The following is a 25,153-nucleotide window of genomic DNA, read 5'->3' as shown; positions in this document are numbered from 1 at the left end:
TTGTACAACCCTAGGCCCCTCCGGTATCTATATAAACGGGTTTAGACCAAAGGCAGGATCACAACATTGAGAGGCTAGCCAAGTTAGGGTTTAGCTACCACGATCTCGAGGTAGATCAAGTCTTGTAACCCCTGTACCCATCGAATATAATCAAGCAGGAGTAGGGTTTTACCTCCATTAAGAGGGCCAGAACCTGGGTAAACACCGTGTCCCTTTGATTATTGTAACCATCAATCCGCAGACATACAACTTGGGCCCCCCTACCCAAGATCTGCCGGTTTTGACACCGACATTGGTGCTTTCATTGAGAGCTCCACTGTGTTGTCAACAGAAGGATCGATGGCTCGCCTCTTCATCAACGATGATGATGTGTCTAGGGAAACTTTTCTCCCAGGACAGGTCTTTGTGTTTGGCGGCTTCGTGCTTCATGCCAACTCGACCGGCCACCTTGAGCAGGTCGACAATTACGCCCCCGGCCACCAGATCAGGTTCGGAAATCTAAACTACGTCGCCAATATCCGAGGAGATCTGATCTTCGAGGGGTTCGCGGCCTCGAGTGCCGCCCCTACCCTCACGAAGGAAGCTCTTCGGATCCGCTCTTAGATCCCCTTGAGGGGTCGACACTCACGCCCGCCTCAGCCTTAGATCCAGAGCAGGTCGTATCGTCAGAAGACGGGAGGATCAGCCTCGCCGGACTCTTTTCTATCATGGAAGTTCCGACTGGAGACCCAGATGCGATCTTGGACTCGCCTCTGGGCGACGACTCCGAACTATCGATGTCTGTGTCGATCGGGCCCGACCAGGTGTCTATCACCGAACTCAGCCCTACAGATCCGCAGACTCCTACCCAGCTTTCACCCTTAGACGAAGCATTGGGCTTAATGCGGTCTCTCGCCATCACGGAAGCTTTACCTCCGAACTGCGCCCAGCATGGGGCTGGGGGCTAAGTGCGGGGAATTTTATGACCCGCCCACCACCCACTTAATAGCCACTATCGAGGATTTAACCGACATGCTAGACTACGCGTCCGAAGACATCGACGGTATGGACGACGATGCCGACACCGAATCAAGCCAAGTCCCACCTATCACAGGGCGTTGGACAACCACTTCTACCTATGACGTATACATGGTGGACACTCCTGATAAAAAGGACGACGAGGATAATCAGGACAAGCCCGCCGATGAACTACCAAAGTGACGACGCCAGCGGCGCCACTCACGATCGTGTCGGGCAAGGGATAACAACACCGGCACCAGAGACAATGAGACTCCGGATAATGCCGAAGACCCCGAACACCCCGTTGAGCCCACGTCCGAACGGGATGAGAGGGAGGAGGGTCAGTATAGCCCCGAACACGCTGATCATGAAGATTCGGAAGACAACACCTATATGCCAGTCTCCGAAGAGGATTTTAGCATTGGTGACGAAGATTTTATCGTCCCAGAGGAACCTATCGAACAAGAACACTTTAAGAAACAGCTAATCGCCACTGCGTGGAGCCTGAAAAAGAAGCAACAACAGCTCAAAGCTGAACAGGATACGCTCAATGAAAGGTGGACCAAGGTCCTGGCCGCCGAGGAGTATGGCCCCGAGCGACCCGTAAAAAGTTACCCCAAGCGCAAGCTGCTTCCACAATTTGACGATGAAGCCTTTGAGCCAATACCGTCGAAATACAATCAGGCAGATCAACCAGACCGACCACCACGTGGACGGGATAAAGCGGCACATCGAGCCGAACACCAGCCCGCACCCCCTCACCGAAGAGGCAAGGAGACAGCAGCTGCGGGCTATACATATGACCTGCATCAGGACCTAGCCAATAAAGCTGGTCGGACCAGATCGATCTATGGATCAAGAGGCCGTGCCCCGGCACGAGATAATGGCTATGGAGCCCGGCGTGATGAACACTACAATATTCGGGATCAGCACCGACCTTAGATGTCATCCGATCTCCGCCGTGATGTCGCATGGTAGAGGGGTGCCGCACACCCCATGTGCTTTACCGATGAGGTAATTCAGCACCAGTTTCCGAAAGGGTTCAAACCCGTAAACATCGAGCAGTACGATGGTACGACGGATCCGGCCGTCTGGATCAAAGATTTTCTTCTCCACATTCATATGGCTCGTGGAGATGACCTTCACGCCATTAAATATCTTCCTCTAAAGCTGAAAGGACTAGCACGGTGCTGGCTGAACGGCCTCCCAGAGAACTCCATTGGAAGCTGGGAAGATTTAGAGGACGCTTTTCGGGCCAACTTTCAGGGCACTTATGTCCGGCCACCGGATGCTAATGACCTAAGTCACATAATCCAGCAACCTGGCGAATCGGCTCGCAAGCTTTGGAACCGGTTCCTAACTAAAACGAACCAAATCGTGGACTGTCCGGACGCCGAAGCCTTAGCGGCCTTCAAACACAGCGTCCGTGACGAATGGCTCGCCCGACACCTCGGGCAGGAAAAGCCGAAGACCATGGCAGCCTTAACTGCACACATGACCTGTTTCTGTGCGGCTGAAGATAGCTAGTTGGTTCATAGAAGCAACAACTCTAGTGACCCCGGCACTTCTGAGGCCAGGGACGGCAATGGTAAACCACGCCGCAATAAAAACAAATGTCGAAGTAATAACGACGACGCAGATGACATGGCAGTCAATGCCGGATTCAGTGGTTCTAAACCTGGTCAATGGAAGAAACCTTTTAATGGCAACAGGGACGGTCCATACAAGTTGGACAAAATCCTTGAGAGGCCCTGTCAGATTCATGGCACACCCGAGAAACCTGCAAACCACACCAGCAGAAACTGTTGGGTTTTCAAACAGGCCGATAAGATAAACACTGAACACAAGGGAAAGGGACCTCCAAGTGAGGACGATGATGAGCCCCGACAGCCAAACACCAGGGGCCAAAAGCAGTTTCCCCCCAAAGTGAAAACAGTGAACATGATCTATGTCACTCACATTCCCAAAAGGGAGTGCAGGCGCGCACTAAGGGACATCTACGCCGTAGAGCCTGCCACCCCAAAATTCAATCCATGGGCAGCTTGTCCGATCACCTTTGATCACAGGGACCACCCAACCAGTATCCGACACGAGGGTACAACCGCCCTGGTACTCGATTCAATCATCGACGGATACCATCTCACTAGAGTCCTTATGGACGGCGACAGCAGTCTCAGCTTGATTTATCAAGACACTGTCCGCAAGATGGGCATCGACCCATCAAGAATCAAGCCTAGTAACACCACCTTTAAAGGTGTGATACCCGGCGTGGAGGCCCATTGTACAGGCTCATTAACACTGGAGGTAGTATTCAGCTCCCCAGACAATTTCCAAAGTGAAGAACTGATCTTCGACATCGTCCCCTTCGAAGTGGTTATCACGCACTGCTCGGACGAACTGCTTTCGCTCGCTTTAATGCAGTCCTGCACTATGCTTATTTAAAGCTTAAAATGCCCGGACCTCGTGGCACTATCACAATCAATGGAAATATGGAGCACTCCCTCCGTACTGAAGAGCACACAGCGGCCCTTGCAGCCGAGGTATACGGCGACCTCATCAAGCCGAATAATTCGTCAGACATTAAAGCCAATGCCATCTCTAAACGAGTCCGGTCCACACCGCACCGCAATGACTCGACGGATCCGGACCTCGATAGCAGCTTGGCCTCCGCCGACTGCCCTATAAGGTTGCGGCTTACGTCCTGCACGTACATAACTACCCACTCAAAATACCTTGGGCAACGCTGGAGGCACACTGCGGAAACAGTCCATAGTACGGCTTGACCCTATTTGGACATTATACAGTTTTTTACTACAGGTTCATTAAGAGCTCTATCCGCTGTATGGTTGCACCAGGGACCCCTTCAAGGCTGGTTTTCCCCTCCTTTACGGACAATCATCAAATACCCCTGTCAAAGGATCCGTTACTAAGGAGAAACGACGCAGATGTGCGGCAGGGCATCACTAGAATCTTCGAACCATTACTTTTAGGCCCTGTGTTAGACTTTCCCTTACGTAATTTTTTAGGCATGTAACATGACCTTTATATCTATGGCATTATCTGTCGAAACACGCCTTGACGTACTGATAAGGATATAAAGGAAGCAGATGATCCCCCCTTCTTTTTGGGGTTTTATATTGTCTTATCATCCATATTCCATCCTTGCTTTCGACTGACGTTTACGCTTCGGCATGGCCTTTATACCAGGGGCTGTATTCGGCCCTGCAAACTCTTAAGTCTGAACACCTATAGGGAACTCTTCGGTGTCTCGGATATTGCACTATATGCATCGGCTCCGAATCATGTCTTTGGTCTACAGTTGGGTTGCCCGGCTCCTGTGTTTACCACCTTACGTTCCGCAAGTTCGGCTAAGGTAGTAAAGGGAGAACTACTGCTATTGTATTTCCGGTTTGTCCGGTCAAGTACCTCAGTAGATAAAGCCAAAAACTGACTGTCATGATATGCGAGAGTTGGTCAGCGATCCGGTGACTTAAGTGTTATACTACAAATCGTTCGCGATTTATGCCGGGTTATACGAGGGGCTGGGATCCGACCAAGCCGTGTTGCAAAGGCGCCGTACTCCGGATTGCCGTTCATGCAACAGGGGCTAGTACTTAGCCCCACCAATGGACTCCTATGGCTAAGTGAGGATAATAAAGCCACATAGTCTGATTGCCTAGTTCATCTAGCGGACGCCTCCTCCACAGACCAAGACGTTGGATAAAGAGCGGACACGCGTTTGTGAACAACCCAGAAATACTTTCACAGGGGCGGAAGCCAACGACTGGCAATCTTCACATATAAAATGGCCGAACAGGAGGATAAACTGACCAAATCATAAGGCGCAAGTATAAATTCACATCATGAGTTCATTACATGGTCTTTGCAAACCGACCTCCACTACTAATATGATATCCTTTGAACATTGGCCCTCTACAATTCGGGCTCCCTCCAGGACCTCGCCGAAGTACCTCTCCTGCCTTCGGTGATCCTTGCCTTCGGGTGGCCCTACGGTGGCAATTTCGGTGGCCTTCCTCTTCGCCCGTTGCACCTTGACGCGGGCAAAGGCCATTCGGGCACCTTCTATGCAGGCCGACCGCTTTATGGTGTCGATCTGGGGACACACATTTACTAGCCGCCTCACGAGTCCGAAGTAGCTGTTGGGTATGGGCTCGGCTGGCCAAATACGGACTATTACATCCTTCATGGCCAACCCAGCCACCCTATGCTGCTCGGTCAGCTGCTTTAGCTGATCACTGAGGGGCACCAGATGCTCTAGCGCAAGGTACTACGACCAGAATAGCTTCTCCGTCGAGCTCCCCTCTTCGGCTCGTAAGAACTTCGCAGCGTCAGCAACACTCCTGGGCAGATCCACAAACGCGCCTGAAGAACTCCAAACTCGGGTCAGCAAGATATATCTCCTACTTACAAATTTGCTCTGCAGAAGAAAGGCCTTACCAGCCGCTATCTGCCTCGCCTGCTGGATCTCCTGGCAAGTGCCCTGGGCTTCAACCCGGGCCTCCTTCATGCTGTGGAGAGCTTTGGTGAGTTCGGAGGCTTGATCCGAAGTCTTCTGCTCCAAGGACTCGCACTTAGTTATGGCATCCTTGAGCTCTTGTTCGACCTCGTCCACTCGCGCCTCATGTTTTTGGCAGGCAGTTCGCTCCGCCTCCAATTCCTTCGCCGCTTTGTCAGCGGCTGCCCTGCTCACCTCCGCCTCCTTTTCGGCTTGGGCAAGCGCGCTCTTGAGGGACTCGATCTCGGCTGCACCAACTATGAGTATAATCATAAAACTCAGTAAGTTAAAAGAATTAGCACACATATCACTTCGGGTATGAAAAAGTGCCGCGTACCTTGCGTTTCGTCAAACCGCTTGTTGATGCGGCCGAGCTCCTCATCGGCTAGTTGAAGCTTCCGATTGAGCTCGAAAACTTCTGCGGCTTGGGCAGTAGCCGCCAACATGGATGCCTGTCTCACACATTAGCACAGTATGTTAATAATTTGACTGGGGATCCTCTGTCCGGTTTGTTCTAATCTGGACAGAGTCTCAGTGGCTACTGTCTATACATGGGTTTAACCTTTCATATGAAAACCTTGTTAGAGAATTACATCGCATACCTCAAAGCCCATAAGTAGGCTATTGAAGGCTTCGTTCAGTCCGCTTTTCACAGACTGAACCTTCTTCATAACCGCACCCATCAGGGTGCGGTGCTCTTCCACAATGGAGGCGCGTTGCAGCGCTTCCTCCAGAGCAGGAGCAGCCTCCAGATTAACAGAGGCCGCCGATGGAGCCACTTCTCTGCCCCCTCCGTCGAAGGGGGATGCTGATCCGAACCCGGAGCCACATTGGTCTCCGGGACGGTGTTCGGAGGGGGCCCACTGTTGAGACCCTGCACCCTCGGTGGTCGTGGTGGTCGCCGTCCCCCGATCTGCGGCATCCGAGGTATTAACCTCGGGTGCCTTCTGGACGAACTCGTCTGCCCCTCCCCGGCCAGGAGAGGTCCTTTGGGACGACGCCTCGGTGTCCTCCATGGTAGTGGGGGATGGGACCTACGCCGGTCCGTCGCTCTCCACCTCTTCAGGCGCCAGAGAGTTTCTCAATGAGGTCGAGGTGTTCGGGATATTGCGTGGAGGGCTGAAATGCAAGCAAAGATACAATTTGTATAATGGAGGCGGGTAAGCGGAGACTGAACAAGTAAGATTTTTGATACTTACAATTGGGCCAGGGGCTTCACCCTGGAAGCTCTCCTCGGGTTGTGTTCGGACTCCGAGTCCGAACTGACCAAGAGGGTAATCTTCCCCCTCTTCGGCGTCGCCCCCTCCGGGTTCTCGGAGGCCATCCTCTTCTTCCTCCTCGTCTTGCGAGGAGAGTCGCTCTCCACCTCCTCCTCCTCCTCTTCATCCTCGTCTTCCTCGTGAGAGGAGACATCCCCGGTCCCTCCGGACATAGCATTCGAAGGACCTCTGCGGCGGGGCCCGCCCTTGGGCTCCTTGCCCTTCTTCTTGCCCTTCTTCTCCGGCGCCTGGTAGGGCGCTGAGACCAGCATCTCCGTCAGCTGGAGAGTGACTGGGTCTTCGGGTAATGGAGTCGGACTCTTGATCCGCTCTGCCTTCTTGGCCCATCCCTATAAAGAGGTGGGCTGATAAGATTCATATCGATCAGAAATATAGACCGGGCATATCTTCGGAAAGCTAATACTTACCGGCGTGGCCGAATTCTCGGTGTCGAGTCCGACGTCTTCGGTCTCCATAGGCCAGCTCTTCTGGGCCTTGAAGAGTAGCTTCCATATTCCTTCGTGCGTCGTGACGAAGAAGTGCTTCAGGGTCCGCGGTTCCTCCGGATTGAACTCCCACATGGGGGAGGCCCTGCGTTGGCAGGGGAGGATGCGGCAGAAGAGCATGATCTGCACCACATTGGTGAGACCAACATTCTTGCCCAGCACATTGGTGATGCGCGTCTGCAGCATCTGCACCTCCGTCTGGGACCCCCAGTCGAGGCCCTTAGCGGTCCACGAAGTGAGCCTCGTGGGGGGTCCGGATCTGAACTCTGGAATCGCCACCCATTTGTTATGGCGCGACTCGGTGATGTAGAACCACTCTTGCTGCCAGACCTTTACGGTCTTGATGAAGGCCCCCTTGGGCCATGTGGCGTTGGGCAGCTTGCTAATCATGGCCCCACCGCAGTCTGCATGCTGCCTGTCGACCACCTTCGGCTTCACATTGAAGATTTTTAGCCATAGGCCGAAGTGTGGGGGCATGCGGAGTAAAGCCTCGCACATGACGATGAATGCCAAGATGTGGAGGAAAGAATACGGGGCTAGATTGTGGAAATCTAGCCCGTAATAGAACATGAGTCCCCGGACGAACGGGTGGAGTGGAAAACCTAACCCTCTAAGGAAATGGGGGAGGAAAATGACCCTTTCACCGGCCGCCGGAGTGGGGATGATTTGGCCCTCGTCGGGGAGCCTGTGCGCAATGTTTGCGGCCAGGTACCCCGTGCTCCAGAGATTCTTTATCTCCTTCTCCGTGACAGAGGAGGCCTCCCACTTGCCCTTGGAACCGGATCCGACCATGGTCGGAGGTGGTTTGTGGTGATGAGGAAGGTGAAAGCTTTCTTTTGGGCGCTAGATCTTGGGAGATTGGAAGGCTGAGGCTAGAAGAAGGCGTGGGACAGAAAGGAGGAATATATTGCCCTCTTATAGGTGGTGAAAATGCCAACCGCCCACCCACTTATGCCTTGAAACTCGCCTGTTCCCAATGTGAGCGTGCGCCGTAAATGGTTGGATTACCCGAATCTTATTGATGAGCAATCCCGTAATAAGTGGGCACGATCTCTGTTTTGACAAGACGGGCCAAGGAGGCTCGACCTCGAAACATGAAACGTGGAGTATGAAAACGGTTCAAAGCACTGAAGGGTCAAGTATGGCGCTTCGCCGAACAAGTTGTCAGTAAAGACACTATTCTTATTTTTTATATATCCTGCCTTCGCGGCTAAGGGTTGCATTAATTCTACAAAGCCGAATACAGTCCTTTTATGAGGAAAAGCTGATATATGTTCAAGGAGAGGAACCGGACTCGCAATGCCGAAGACAACCTGTGCGCCGAACACGTCGTCATTGAAGATTGGTCCAGGGGCTACTGAGGGAGTCCTGGACTAAGGGGTCCTCGGGCGTTCGGTCTATTCCTTATGGGCCAGACTAATGGGCTGTGAAGATACAAGGAAGAAGACCACCTCTCGTGTCTAGTTGGGACTCCCGTATACGTGAACGACAAGTTTTGGTGGCCGGATGTACTATTTCCTTTCGGTTTTAACCGACTATGTACAACCCTAGGCCCCTCCGGTATCTATATAAACCGGAGGGTTTAGACCAAAGGCAGGATCACAACATTGACAGGCTAGCCAAGTTAGGGTTTAGCCACCACGATCTCAAGGTAGATCAACTCTTGTAACCCCTGTACCCATCGAATATAATCAAGCAGGAGTAGGGTTTTACCTCCATTAAGAGGGCCCGAACCTGGGTAAACACCATGTCCCTTTGATTATTGTAACCATCAATCCGCAGACATACAGCTTGGCCCCCCCTACCCGAGATCTGCCGATTTTGACACCGACAAAGATGACTGCTGAATGGAAGGAGTTCATGGATCTGTTGCACATTCGTGATGAGGGGCTAGATGTGCCCGTTGGTATCTGCCTGCATGCCAACCCAGAGTCTGCTTCCAAGAACAAGCTTCAACCCTACCTTGTTGAGAAGACTTTACCCAATGGCAATAAGTCTTATGTGCTGAATCCGTTTCTCGACATCATGCACCGGATCTTCTGCAACTCTCTTTTTCCTCGCATGGGGGACAAGGACAAGGTGCATTCCTATCTTGTGGACATGATGCTTATTTGTGAGGAAGCGCGTCTTCAACAACCTGGACCACTTGATATCTCTCACACTACAAAAAAGACACATCCGTGACATTTTGGGCCGAACAATTTTTTTCTGTCATACTTGTGACACTTCTATGACGATAATTGTGACAAAACCCGGTATCATCATAGATGTGGTGGGGTCCTACTTCTATGACAAAAAATCATGACAGAAAATGGGCTTTTCGTCCTGGGCGGGTCGGAGACGCAGCTGCATGACATTCTTTGGGCTGTCCATGACGGAAAAAACCGTGGTAGAAGCAAGGGCGAGGAAAATATCGAGGTGTTCCCGGTTACAGTGGGTGGTCGGGGCCGAGCGATGCGCGTTTCTCTCGTACACGCACGCGCGTGGGTGCGAGGCGTTGGGCTCTAACTGAACCCGAGCGATTGCATTGTAGGCTACGCATTACTGAACCCAAGCGATCGATCGATGGCTGTTAACTGAATCCGATCAAGCGATTCCTTCGCTACTACTGCTAACTGAAGCCGATCGATGCTGCCTCTGGATGAACAGTGAGCGTTGCTGGGGGGTTTGGATGGACAGTTCCCGGTGGGGGTGGATGAACAGGACCCCGTGGTGTTTCCTCTGGATGAACAGGACCCCGATCGATCGAGCCGGTTGGGGCTGGATGAACAGGACCCCGTGGAGGGCTGGATGAACAGGACCACCCTGTGGAGGGCTGGATGAACAGTAGACGGTGGAGGGCTGGATGAACAGTAGCCCGTGGAGGGGTGGTTGAACAGGAGTCCGTGGAGAGGGCTGGTTGAATAGTAGCCGGTGGAGTAGCGCGCGGTGGAGGCTGGATGAACAGGAGCCTGTGGATGAATAGTCGCAGGTGGAGGCTGGAGGAGGTCGACGGTGGATGAACAGTAGCCCGTGGAGGCTGGAGGGGGTCGATGGTGGAGATGAACAGTATCCCGTGGAGTCCCGTTTTGCAGTACGCCACACCCCTCCCGATGAACAAGACCCTCGTTTCGACCGTAGCGCTCCAACACAAGTCCGTTTCCTCCGTTTGCGGTACGCCACACCCCTCCCGATCAACAGGACCCCCCGTTTCGACCGTAGGAGGTCCGTTTCCTCCGTTTTGCGGTACGCGAGACCCCTCCCGATGAACAGGATCCCGTTTCAAACGTGGCCGGTCGAACACAAGGCCGTTTCCTCCATTCTGCGGTACGCCAGGCCTCGTTTCCATCGGCTGTTCCGTCCAAGCCCTCCCGATGAACACGACGACGCATTCTGTTCCGACCCAGCCGGTTGGCTCCCCATGAACAAGACGATGACGCTGTTTCTCCGTTCCGACCCAGTCATGTACACGAGCCCTGGCCGTACGTACGCGCGAGTAGGCATTCGAGACCCCGCCCGTATGTACGTACATGGCCGTATTTACTTTCTTGCACCCTGGCCGCTGTACGTACGTGTACATGCTACGTGCGCGCCTCTACTACGACACGTGCGCGCTCTACATCGACCAGTATGTACATACACGTTCGCGACCAGAATGACAACGCTACGTATGCTTCGACCAGGTGGGTCCCCACTGTCAGGCACTTCCTTGCGTGCGAAGATGTAGCTGGTGGGTCCCAACAGTCAGGGGGGGGCGAATCGTTTTTTTGCCCGGATGCACTTCCTTGTGTGCGAAGATGTAGCTGGTAGGTCCCAGCAGTCAGGGGGAAACGTTTTTTTCGCGAAATACAGTGGTCCGTCCAGTGGGTCCCCGCTGTCAGGTGTAGGAATAATTATTTTCCGCGTAATAAGGAGGAACTTCCTTGCGGCTGCCGTGGACCCAGCTGTCAGCCTCTCCATGTACAGTACTCTTCCGATGGAAGTCGGTCATTGACCACATTGACCACGCCGCGCCGAGAGCACCAAGGCAGTGGACGATGGCGAGGCCTAGGAAGGGGACGACGCGGAGCCAGGGAAGACGCGGTAGTGGATGCCCACGCGGAGAGGAGTACGAGGGTTCACTGGTTCGGCTGCATTGTGAGGTTGCCGTCACCGCAGAATAACAGGGGGTGTGGGTTAGTAGAGGGATGGCCTGGCCAGCGGTGGGAGTAGTAGGGGGCGGTGAGGCCTCCGCGGCATCACAGCCGGCCACGGGAGGCAGGAGCATGCGGCCCGACCGGCGCTGCTTTGGGCGGCTGGAGCAAGAATACCAGAGGTTGAAGAAGCACTACGGCCGTTGGATAGACATCGTACGGTCACTGGAGCTAGAATCGTTCATATTGACTAAGTTGACAAAGCACTCCGTCTCTGTCAACTTAGTAGGCCCCCAAGTCAGCCTCCCACCAAGGTGGGTCCCAACTAGCACGGGGAGTATTCATTTTTTTGTGCGTAATAAGGAGGCACTTCCAGTGGGTCCGAGCTGACAGCGGGGGGAACGTTTTTTTTTGCGAAATACGGTGGCCCGTCCGGTGGGTCCCAGCAGTCAGGGGGAAACATTTTTTCGCCAAATACGGTGGCTCGTCCGGTGCGTCCCTGCTGTCAGGTGGAGGAATAATTATTTTCCGCGTAATATGGAGGCACTTCCTTGCGGCTGCCGTGGACCCAGCTGTTAGCCTCTCCATGACAGTACTCTTCCTATGGAAGTCGTTCCTTGACCACGTTGACCACGCCGTGCTGAGAGCACCAGGGCGGTGGAGGACGGCGAGGCCTAGGAAGGGGACGACGCGGAGCCGGGGAAGACGGGGGAGTGGATGCCCTTGCAGAGAGGAGTACGAGGGTTCACTGGTTCGGCTGCGGTGTGAGGCTGCCGTCACCGCAGAATAACAGGGGGTGTGTGAGTAGAGGGATGCCCTGGCTAGCGGTGGGAGTAGTAGGGGCGGTGAGGCCTGCACGGGAGGCGGGAGCAGGCGGTCCCACCGGCGCTAAATTTGGCGGCTGGAGCAAGAAGATCAGAGATTGAAGAAACACAACGGCCGTTGGACTGACATCCAACGGTTACGTCTGCTAGAATCGTTTGTTGACGTATATAATAACTAAAAAAATCTTGCATACGCGTCAACTTAATAGGCCCATAAGTCAGATCATTCCCTCTTTTTTTAATAATTTATATATAGCTCATTGCGACTTCTTATGCAATTTATTGCGGTCCGTTTTTTTGGTTGGCCAGGGCCAATTTCACATATTTCTGTGGGTTCCAAACTATTTTTAATACCGAAATGTCGAGCCAGATTTAAAGTACTTTGAAGATATATTTAAATTAGGTTAATGCCGAGTGAAATAGGAATCTGAAAATGTGAAAAAAATCAGAAATTATAAAGTAATTGCCAATTTGTCATCTGTTTTTATATTTACAACCCATTTCATATTACTTTCAAGATTTGCAGGCGTCTTGAAAGAGTTGCAGCCCATCAGGGCGTAGAAAAATAAATAGGCCTGGATTGGGTATTCTTCAGAAAAAATAAACTGGGCACATTTTCACAAAGAAAAAATAGCTGGGCTAGTCACATGGTGAACATGAAATATAAGCCTGGGCTAGACTGGCCACAGCCCAGTTCAAACCCTGCTCCGTCTCAACAATAACAAAAAAAAATACTGCTCGAGCAGCTATGTCCCAGGTATCAGCCGATCTTGTGCTGTTCTCTTGTCTATTGACTATATACGCTCACAATGTCGTGGGTCCCAGATGTCAGGAAAACACTAGGAGGAAGCATTTTATTTTTCCATACGCTAACATGGTGGGCCCGTACTGTCATCCTCTCCATGTACTTCTGCCGATTCCTGTTGTTTGTTTACCATGTTGACAACGTGAGAGGGCGGCGCCGCGGCGAGCGCACCAAAGCGCGCGGAGGACGACGGCGAGGCCTCGGATGTCGGCGTTAACGATTTAGGAGACGGTGGGGCGGCGATGCGTGCGCTGAGGCACAGCCAGCCGTGGGAGGCGGAAGCAGGCGGCCCCGCCGGTGCTGGTTTGGTTTTGGTGGCTGGAGGAAGACAGGACTGAAGAAACACGACAGACTGTAAAAGCAGCAGGTGTACTTAACAACCTTAACTGAAACCAGCAGGGGCACTTAACAACCATAGCTGAAAGCAGTATGAGTACTTATACAGGTTCAACCGTACAAAGCACGCCTCGAACAGTGCTACTCTGCCTACAGTTAACCAAGGGTGAGGCTGCCAAGCCCCAGGACAAGGCCCAGGCGCCACCCCGTGCATCCACAACCTTCTGAAAGTGGCTTCATCTCGCAATGTGGTCAATAAACAGGATATTCGCTTTAGAGCCATGGAAAAGCAGGAACATAATCTTCTGTCCTATTCTCCAAGATGGACGAGCCTTCATTATTTGAGACCACCCATGAATAAGTATCTTTTCACCTCCAATGGGAATGGAGTAGGTCGACATAAACATCATGTTGTGACCAAGCGCAAGTCTGACCCGACCATGGTCAGGCATCTGTATAGGAACAATAGAACCGGGTAGTTTCTGTTTCAAGAAGATCACAGCTGTAAAACTGTGTATAAGCAATAGTTTATGAACAACATATATAAAAGAAAACAGCTCGTACCATAAGTTTCTCGACACAGTTGGACCTGTTCAACGAGTGCAGCAGTGGCACACATATCCCACGTGGCCTTCCACCATTGAAACGCCCCACAAGGACCTCAAGACGATCAATAAATGTAGGAACTTGTGGATGTCGTCCCAGTCAACTTCAGTGCCATCAGTAACAGCCGAGTTGTTACAGAATAACAAACGAGCAACCTGCTTAACTCTGAAAAAACCTACACGTGCCACCAATTATAAGAAAATATTAGTTGGAAGTAGCATCTTCGTGAGAGATTCGTTGCTACTTCTAAAGTTAAATTGTGATTAGTTAGACAGAATAGGTGGATTAAGAAGTAATCGAGGCAACAAGCAAGAACCATATACAAAACTAACATGGATGAACAATTGGAACGACGTCGGGGTGGAAGATCGCAGTGAAGATGAGACCAGGTTCTGCTATTTCCATCAACATTCGTGCGCCAACTTTCAGTCCGTAACACTTGAGAAAGTTTATCCAAGTTCGGCCATAAAAAAAGCAGTGATCTTCTTGGTTCATGAACCCAACTCGGAAGTTATATCCATGGCTTGTCTTCACTGTGACCATTAAACTGGTGTATTCAGTTATGGCAAGGCCGAGCATCTTGAGTACATGTGTTCTGGCAGAGCAAATAATGCACTGCAGGAAAAATAATATGAGAACACAATGTATTCCCTATATCCAAATCTAGAAATACTTTCCTCCTTCACGTCAGTGTTGACCATGGTAATTTTGCAAAAAGGTACCCACACACCTCTCCACATTTGCAAAGAAGGCCTTCCCTCGTTCATCCTTTTCTCTCACAAGATAAAATACTCATACAAATGCATCTTGATGTTACGTGCAATGCACGGGCATTATGGGGGTTCAGCTGAGAATATAATACTCAGACAGGCTCACGGTTCTGGACTTTGGGCCGCAGGCCCACCCTGCATGTTTGGGGGCCCATGTGTTCTACCTCAGCGCTTTTCATATTGCAAGGGATCGGTACCGTGCTGGTTTTAGATGCTGTCGCAAGGCGAATACACAAAATTGAATAAAGCACGGCAGCTGTTGGAATGAAATTGAACGGCAGTTCCTAACCAGCAATGAGAGTTGCAATTCTATCAACGATATACCATGTGATAAATAATACTGTCGTATTACTTATACACACAGGACACTTGTTTCACCATGCCAGATTATTACATCAAAATCTCTCGTAGGATAGATCAGTTCGGCAGTTGCGTGCTGCTACTGAAGAATTACAAAGTTGATTTGGACCAGCTCTCCTTGCCGTGAAAGTTCGATTTTGAGATCATCCCCTACCACAAGATATGATTTAGATGTGAACCTTGACCATCCTTTAGCATCAATCATCATGCGACCATCCTTTGTACTTACGGTATATTGAGCAGGTTCATTCACACCAAGGCTGCGCATGGTAAGAGAAACTTGGCCGCTGTCACCCGGATTGTTGAACGACTCCCTCGTTGCTCTAGGAATTCTCTGTTTGCAAACAAGAAGACATACCCAAATAGTTAGATCAACACAGTGAATCATGCGAAACAACATGGAAAGAAAAAAGAACGAAACACTTGGGCGGCCAATGCTTACCAAGAAGGTGGACATGTCGGTTTTTGTAAGGACTTTGGTATATGACGTGCGAACTGCAGCCCAGTCTGTTGCTGGTGCAACTGCTCGTTCGGTTGCCGCTGCACGGGCCGGAGCAGATGCAAGTGCAAGTGTTGGTGCAGGTGCCGAAGCCGCTGCTGCTGCCGGAGATGGTGCTCCTTGTAGAGCTGGTGCCGGTGTCGGAGCAGGTGCCGGTGTCGATGCCCGATCCTCCGGTAGATCAGCCTGATCCGCTGACGCAGTCGGTGCCCAATCCTCAGCTGGATCAGACTGAGCTGCTGCCGCTGTCAGTGCTAGAGCAATTGCCGGTGCTTGATCCGTTGCTGAAGGTGGTACCGATGTGCGAGACAGCGGCGATCGTGTCTGGTCTGCTATGATCAGCTTTCTAACTTGACTAGGCTTTGTGACCGTGATCCAGTTTTTTTCTTCATTTCTTTTAAACGCGAGAAGGACTAATTGTGGCGTTTTTGTTAAACCAAACTGCAGTTCATCATAGGGATTCAGCTTGTACTCAGACAACAGACTGATCCAATTTTTTCCAGTAATATAAGTGATGGACAGTGCCTTCGTTACTGACACAACATAAGAAGTGAAACCTGCAAAAATAGCCATTGTAGAGCAAACCAAACGGTTTATTCTGTGATGAATGTCACATGGCAAAACCTGCATCGTAAAATTGCAGGAAAAGAAAGAAAACATGACATTAAATCAATAAGATTTAGACAGTAAATCAATAAGATTTACTTGATGTGACACGAGTGAATCCTTACCAGGAAATCACTATGTTGAAGTACTAAACAGAAGATTGATCGTCCAACTACGGGTGGCATGCAGGGGCCCCGCCTACTCCCACAAGCAGGACAGTCCAAAGGTCGTGACAAATCGTATGGACCGAACATCCATGGGACTGGAAATCCTGGTGGGTGCGATAAACCCTGCAATGCATACAGATATTGGAGTGTAACCATAATTGATAAACCGTCCTCACAAAAAGATGATCTGGATACTTCAAAATATACAGACTGAATTGAGTGGACAGACATTAACATAGACCGTTCTCAGGACTGACCACACACCAAAAGCGGCAGTACTAATAAACAATACAGGGTTCACAAACACAAATCAAGTACTGAACAATAGTACTTACTACAGACAAGCAAAGTTGCACTAATTAAACTCTGCAGACTATTTCTTGCCACCGACCTACGGGATGAACCCCGCATAACTGACTAGGCCATGGACTTCGTGAGAGATGTCTACATGCACCATCACCATCTCGTCAACCTTGGAGAACCTAACAGAGTGGTCTTTCCACTCATAAACATGATGATGAAGACAGGCCGCATCAGATTTGTTGGGAAGCTTTACAAGAACCACACCCTTCGTAATCGAAGGCACAACCAGGAAATTGTTGTGGTCAAGTACAGCCTCGAGAACACGCCTGACAACAATGCTACAGGAAAACACTAGTTCAGGACACGTGGCGACAAGGACACAACAGCTGGATAGTTTAGCAGTAGAACTCATCCTCAGGTCTTCCAGTTCACACGGCATGACTTTGAGAACTTCATCTCCACCGCGGACCTGGTTCTAATTCAAACAGAAACCATATTTTATTACTACCTCCGTTCAGAAATATAAGATGATTTTCGATATTATACTCCATATATGACTACATATACGCACAGAAATGAGTGAACAAAGACACTAGAACATGTCTTCAAAGGCATGAGAGCAGAGGGATTACTTGCAATATCCATAACACAAGTTACTGAGGCAAATATACCCTCTTCAAAGGTAGCATTGATGTTCATAAAGTACTCCCTCCGTCCCAAAATTCTTGTCTTAGATTTGTCTAGATACGGATGTATCAAGTCACATTTTAGTATTAGATACATCCGTATCTAGACAAATCTAAGACAAGAAATTTGGGACAGAGGGAGTAGTTGAAAGTAATCTATAAGAAATCAGTGTCAACCTCTCGCATGTTTTGGTCAAAAGAGGAATTTAGAACCGTCATTTGGCACACAAAAATCACATGCAAGATCACCCAGAAAGTTGTACTACTAGTACTAGTACTGCGTGTTAGATGAAAAAACACGATCAAGATCGAGAAAAAGATCGTCAAGAAGAGATATTACCTGGACTTGCTTAATGAGGGATCCCGGAGAGGGGGGCTTGGACAGGGCGATGGCTTTGAGCTTGTCTGCGGTAGTCTCGGCGGGGTGCTTGCGCTTCTTCGTACCATGAGCCTCGACGGTTTTGGCCAGAGCCATAGACATCACTTCGGCCGGTGCTCCAGCGTCCATCAAGAAACTGTCAAATAGAAATAAAAGAAAATAAACCATAATCACAAACCCAAAAGAAGAACAGAGAGGGAGTTATAGGATCAGTCTCGGGGTTGCAAGACCGGGCCTTGGCCAGAATCAACACCATTGATGCGCTCACCTTTCCTTCTTTGGGAGAGAAGAACAATGGCAGAAGCAGGTCGGGGTTTTCTTGAAGAAATGAGGAACAAGATGAGGGAGAAGCGAGTTGGGTAGAGAGGAAGCTGAGAGAGAAGAGTGAAATGATGGTTGCTTCGTCCGTCCAACTTACTGCTGGAAAGGAGGGGGTTTTGTGATTTGACGGCTCATTGGGCATTACTGCGGCGCTTCGATCGGGGTAGTCTACCGTCACTCTACTACGGAGTAATTTAGTGCATGGCTGGTGGACCCCGATGCTGGCTATCCCACACGTCGGCGAAAGTGAGTAATTTAGTGCATGGCTGGAGGAGGATCCGCACGGTAGAGCGTGTCCACTGTTTTTCTGAAGAAAAAATGATTACAGCAAGCGTTTCCACTCTTACGACGGAGGAGTGCGAAACACGGCAGCCACTTGAACATACACAGTGCTCCTACTACTAGGCATGTGCAGTGGTTCATACGTCAGTACTACATAATCTTGTTGCTAGTGTAGTAAGATATGACGACAACAAATGATGTTGTGCGCATGTCAACTATATGAACAGTAATGTAGTAACATAGTACCGCTTTTTCGACTGTCCGGTCGAGAATGAACGGTGAGATCAATGTTAACAGAACTAGGTCTACAGCGCACAGAGAGTACGGTGCTACAGTACTCCACGAAACATGAACCATATGAAGCACGAATAGTGTTAGGCAGGGTGTATGAAGGGTGCACGGGATGGGAGCAAAAGTTCCCTTCTCGACCCACTTTTGGGTGTTTGGCAGAGTGCATGAAGGGTGCATGAGTCCACACTAGTAGGTTAACACAAATACACGAAGAGGAAACAACTATATTGAGATGAGAATGCAACCAAACACACCCACACGCTTTGTGCTACAGTGACTGATCTGCACCGTCTGAGTTTGATCCAACGGTCATGTTGCGCCGAGACATGGACATGCCCATGCAGAGGGCGCCTAAACACCACCGAAGTCCCTCTGCTTCTCGAGGCGCACGACGTTGGTGATGCAGGGGCGAAACGGCTGAAAGGCAATGCAATCTACGGGAAGGCGGAGGGAGCCAGCCGAGGAGCGGGGAATCTTTTGGTTTTCACCATGGTAAAACACCAGTCGACGACTTCTCACATCAGGGAGCAGTGGGTTTTACAGGCGGAGTCATCGTGACTAATTGCTGCCGCGCCTGCTCCCGTCAATCAAAAAATTAAAAATCCTGCCGCGCCTGCTCCCGTCAATCAAAAAATTAAAAATCCTGCCGCACTCAAACACCAGAGCAACGCCGCGGTGGATATTTAAATTTACCTGCCGGCAAGTAGATAAAAAAGGGGTGAAAAAACAAATGTGGCGGCGGCCTAGCTAATCGGTCGAACTAGCCCAACTAGCTAGCCACCGTGCTTCACTGATGTACTCGGCGGGAAAAGTGGTCTTTCGTGATTTGACGACTCATTTACTTGCTTCGGCGAAAACGCGCGGTAGGGCGTCCCACGTCAGGAAGAATATATGCGTGCACCACCCGGGAGGACCCCGAAACCGTGCGGTAGGGTGTGCCATGTCTCGGCACGGAGGAAAAATGTGCGTGTAAAAATTTACTGTATCAGACGTAGTACCTATGGTTCGACCTCGGGACCCAGCCAGTCGGTCGAAAACACCCCACTAGCCACACAGCTTCATCATGCTAACATGGCATGGAGGATAGGTGTGGTTAGCTCCGTCTCGACCAGCCACAACGTCTCTTGTTCTAGGCGATTCTTCTATTTTCCAAGCTTTTTTTAGTTGTAATAACACCACGGCAAGCTAGCGCCGCTCTTCGTGTGTGCCCGTGCAAAGGTTAGACGATGGAGAGAAGAGAGAGATCGCAGACCTGGGACCCACCAGTAAGTGAGTCAACGGTCATGCACGTGTTGACGAGGCACTCCCTCTACTCTACTCAACGTAATACTGTATAAAATCAAGTTATGGGACAAAGCCAACAACCGTTGTTGTTTCAGGCTATCGACTTACGCTTTGTAGTCCAGGTTGCCAGTTCGAATCTCGTCTTTCAGATTTGTTAGTTTTAGGTCCAAATTTGATTAATGACAAGTGGGACCCCCGTGTGTTGTTCCGATATTTCAGTGTAGGATGGTTTTTTTGAACAAACACTTTGCGCGGTTAGACAAGTAACGGCACAAGTTACACGTATTTTGCAAGTTTACGAACAAAAATGACAGCGGCATAGAATATCACATCCACCCCGCAGCTTAGATGCTATGGTGATATGAGTTTTTACACCGTTGGAAGTGAGATCCAATGGCTTGGGAGTAGTCTTTGTAATTATGCGCAATTTCCAAACTCTCCAAAGGTTTTTTTGCAAATAAAACATTCAGGCCTCGTGTGTGCCGCTGCATCTTGGATCCAACGGCTCCCCGTTGCTCATATTAGGTGCTCCCCGTAGCTTAATTACCCGCTACGGTGATATGAGCATCTAGGTCGTATGATCAGTGATCAGATGGCACATGCGTAGTACTTGTACTTTCTGCGCAATTCCCAAACTCTCTCAGCCGTATATTGCAAAAACATTCAAACCTCCTACTGTGGGCCGTTAGATCTCCGTGAACTCGTATCACCATAGAATCTACGGTGCGGGAGCACCTCATATTCTCCCGTGCGAGAAAACATAAGGTGCTCTCGCAGCTTGGATGCTACGGTGATACGAGCTTCGAGGTCGTTTGATCTGAGATCCAATGGCATCTGAGCAGTCTTTGTGCTTGTAAGCAGTGGCCGAACTCTTTGGGGGCTTTTCTGCAAAAAACCATTCGAACCACCGAGGAGGTGTTGGGTCACAAATCCAACGGCTCCGAAGAGCTTGTATCACCAAAGCATCTAAGGTGTGGTAGCACATGATATTCTTACATACAGGAGAATATGATGTCCTCCTTCATCTTAGATGCTACGGTGATACGAGCTTCGAGGTCGTTGGATATGGGATCCAAGGGCATCTGAGTAGTTTTTGTACAAATTGTGTGCAATTCTCAAACTCATCAAGGTTTCCTGTAAAAATATTAAGACATCATGTGAGCTGCTATATCTCAGATCTACAAGCTCCAAGCAACTCGTATCGGCATATAGCATCTAAGGTATGGGGGCACATGATATTCTCCCGGGGAGGAGGGGTGGGGGTGCACAACCAATCGGTGGTTGGGAGGGTGGGGACAAATATAATCTAAACAACCCTAAACAGAGCTTCACAATTTTATCTAAGGTCGAGGGGGTGACCCCCGACAATCATAGCTCCGCCTAATTAAACACAACATTTGCATGTACTGTAGTACTAGACTTAATATTCATGTTTCAGTTTCATGTTCGTTTTAAATATTGAATTGAGGACCATGCATGTCTTACATTTTACTCCCTTCGTTCCTAAATATTAGTCTTTTTAGAGATTTCAAGTGGACTGGCACATACGGATGTATATAGACATATTTTAGAGTGTAGATTAATTCACTCATTTTGCTCCATATGTAGTCGCTTGTTGAAATCTCTAAAAGACTAATATTTAGGAACGGAAGGAGTATTTTTGAATTCGTGTCATACATGCATGGTTTGGAAAAATAGATGCACTATACTTATTGGATTGTTGTTGTGTTCGTGTGTGGGTGTCTGTGTGTGTGTGTGTGTGTGGTCATATGCTTGATACATACAAAGTTTTCTCACCTCCATATTGTTCATCTTTTAAATTTGAATTTGCATTGAAAAACTTACCAGAGATACCATGAAATGTGAAATCCACGTTGAGATCACTATTTCACAAACTCACTCTAATTCAACAACTCGTCATAAATCAATTACCACGTTGAGATTAGTATTTGCAAGGAAAATATGGGCATTGTAATACACATAGATTCGTTCGGCAATTTAAAAGGTTCCTTTCGTATTCTCGAATGGTAGGACCCAACGGTGTACCAGCTAGACCTTGGCTCGTGTTGATCCTAAAAAAATAAAAAATAAAAAAACTGGGCTCGTGTCCTTCTGGTGGCGTGCGTGGTACGCACATTAGGCAACCCCAACCAGTCGAGCCTCCGCATTTTGAGTCGAAATATCTGGCGGCCAGAATTCCAGCCCTAGGAAATTCCACTCATGTCCCCGGTCCATAATGACTACCGATGAACAATGGAGGGATGCTTACTAGACAACGTTACCTACCGTGCCGAGCACGGTTCAATTCCCTCGATCGTCGCTCGCCAAGGTCACCCGTCAACTGCATTGCCTAGTACTACTACTACTACACCAGGATGAGCACAGAATTGAGCCTGTTTGTTCGTGCCTAGTACTTGAGTTAATATATCAGGCAATGCACTGGTACAGAGGGATTATCCTTTTGCTCGGCATATATAACTTGTTTGAAGTCTAACTAAGCAAAATGTTTGACCAAATCCTTTCTTAAGAAATACAATAGGACAGATGTATGGCTTGAAAATTTATTGCATGATGCAGGTTATGATATTGTTTCGAATCATGAATCTTAAGTTTCAAAAAATCCAAAAAAGTCACCATAAATTCTTGAAACTGATCATGGTCACGTGATATGGCACAAATATTACTTCGTAATTTTTTTCTTCAATTTGAGACAAGCTGCTTATGACAAGTTGCACAAATGAAGAGCCAAGGTATTTTGGAACAAAGACCTGTCATGTTAAGGCGAACGCTTTCACTATTGAAACCGTGGGCGTTTACGTGCCGCCACGAGTCCCGCTTCTCATCGGTAGGTGCCATCCGAGCAAGTGTGTGAGTCGACGGGAGGCATGCGAGCAGACCACGGCGCCTGCTGACAGGGAGGCGTGCGAGCAGACCACTGTGCAGGCTCACCGGGAGGTGAGCCCTTTGACCAGGCTCCGCTGCCCACCTTCGTCCCAACTGCTCCCACTTTTAATGTCGCCGGCGCCGCAGTTTAAAATCAACCCCGCACTACCCGGTATCGCTACAATCTTCTCTCTTCCTCTCCAATTCTCCTATCGTCTACCTCCAACCAGCCTGACCTAAACGTACGCCATGCCGCATCACGATGGTCTGCCCTTAGTCTTCCAGTTTCCTAAGGAAGACACCCAGCCGGAGTCTCAAGAACATAAGGCGCTTTGGGACGAGCTTGAACTGGCCTTGCGGGAAGACGCTGCGCCTGTCCCCGCTCCCGTTCCGGCTCCCGTCGCCCCGACTGTGCCAGCGCCCATCCCCATGGCATTGATGGGCTGGGAGCCGCACATTGTCGCCGAGCTTGATGCCACGGGGTTCCACAAGGTCCCCGCCGACTTTCACGTGCCCGTGCACCTGCCAGCGCATGCGCCTGCGCGTGCACTGACGTGCGTGGCCGTGCCGGTGCCCGTGCACACGAATGTCTCCGCCGCGCCGTTGACAGCGTCTGTCCCCGCGCGGGTGCCAGTGCCCCCATCAGCGGCATGGATGGCCGCCGTCGACCGCTTCCTTGCACCAATGCCAGTCGCCTCCTCCCGCCAGTTGACTCGCTCTGAAGTCCAGAACATTTTGGCCTTCCTTGAAGCTAGGCCAACGTCTAGGAGTACGCCAACAACGGCGCAAGGCGCCGCCGTTGCCGTCGGTCAGTGGCCCGACGACACACAGAGCACAGCAGAGGAGCCGCTTTCCACCGCAAGAGGCCGCCGCCGCCGCCGCGTAATCTAAATTTGCCTTGAAAAATGTTCGGATTGCCATGCTTAAAATCCGAACATTTATCATTTCCGTTTATTTGAGATCGATCGTTGTATAATTTAAAGTCGGAGTCAGACTGAACGAAATCTATGGTTTGATCGATTGAATGTTCTGCTAGAGCCGTATCAAATTAAATATAAAATGTCATCAAGCCACATGTATTCCTTGTCATGCAACGACCTAGACTGCTTCAATGTTGAGCGCTCAACACATTTAGCGTGCAGTTAATTTCATGCCAAAAATAGTGCTAATCACATAATAACACGCAAATAATATCCTACTTAATATCCGCATGCACTTAATATACTTCCAAATTAACGTGCATTGCACGTACACACCGACTAGTACTGCTAGCATGTGAAACTGGTGCCGTAACTTGTGAACGCGTCCAGATATGGTCAACGGCAACATCGCCCGCGAGTTCTTCGTGTTTGCCCGTGCGTCTAAACGCAGAAGGGGAGGAGAGAGAGAGAGAGAGAGAGAGAGAGAGAGAGCACACATGGAACCCACCAGTAAGTGAAGGCGAATAGTACTAAAAATAATATTACATGTTATCAATTAAATAGGCCATGGTAATATAAAAACATTATGTGAACAAAGGGAGGTACAACAAACATTGTTGTTCTACGTATGTTGCCTATTGACGTGCGGCTTGAAGCCCCTAGTCGCATGTTCGATCCTTGTCCTTCATTTTTTAATTTGTATATGGGTCCAAATTTGTTTCATGACATGTGGGCCCCTCGGTGTGTGGTTTGTAGCACTTTAATTTGTGGGTCAAAATTTGTTCCATTCCAAGTGGACTATCGGTGTGTAGTTTTGTAGCTTATTTATAATAATTAAAGAGAACAACATAGTTTTTTGCAATAATACCATGGTGCGACGTTGAAGGCGAGAAAGGACGTGCGAGAGAGCGATGACCGAGCCAGAGGGAAATCAACTAGGGGAGTTGCGGGGGTTGCAACGGTGTTTCGAGTAGTTGTGGCCGAATGCTACGAAAATATAATCTAAACCGACCGGAATAAATGCCTACACAAATTAATCCAAGATTGGAGTGCCCCTCGCAATGTAAATAGCTCCGGCTTTGCGAGGGATGGAGAGGTAGCTTCAATGTGTGGAAGATACGACGTGAGAAAGCGAGGTCAATCGAGAGACATATAGATAGAGAGACAAAGTGAGTGTGGTCCGACATTCATTGAACAAATATATATGCTCTGGAGAGATATTGTCTGATTGAGCTTTTGGCAAGGGTGCGGGCTGTAAGATAGAGCTTGAGAGATGATCCAGTCACAGACATGTAGATATATTTTGTGCGTGGGAGGAAGCAAGGTCAATCGATCACATAGGGTCGTCGTGCGATCGAAAGAGTGAGACGGGTTGGAGAGAGTGACCTAGATAGACAATGTGCGTGAGAGAGTATACAATGTGAATAAGTCGAATTGGG

Source organism: Triticum aestivum, chromosome 7D (genome assembly GCF_018294505.1).
Source record: "Triticum aestivum cultivar Chinese Spring chromosome 7D, IWGSC CS RefSeq v2.1, whole genome shotgun sequence".
Lineage (NCBI taxonomy): Eukaryota > Viridiplantae > Streptophyta > Magnoliopsida > Poales > Poaceae > Triticum > Triticum aestivum.
The sequence above is the reverse complement of the archived record's forward strand: the minus strand, read 5'-3'. Positions refer to the sequence as shown.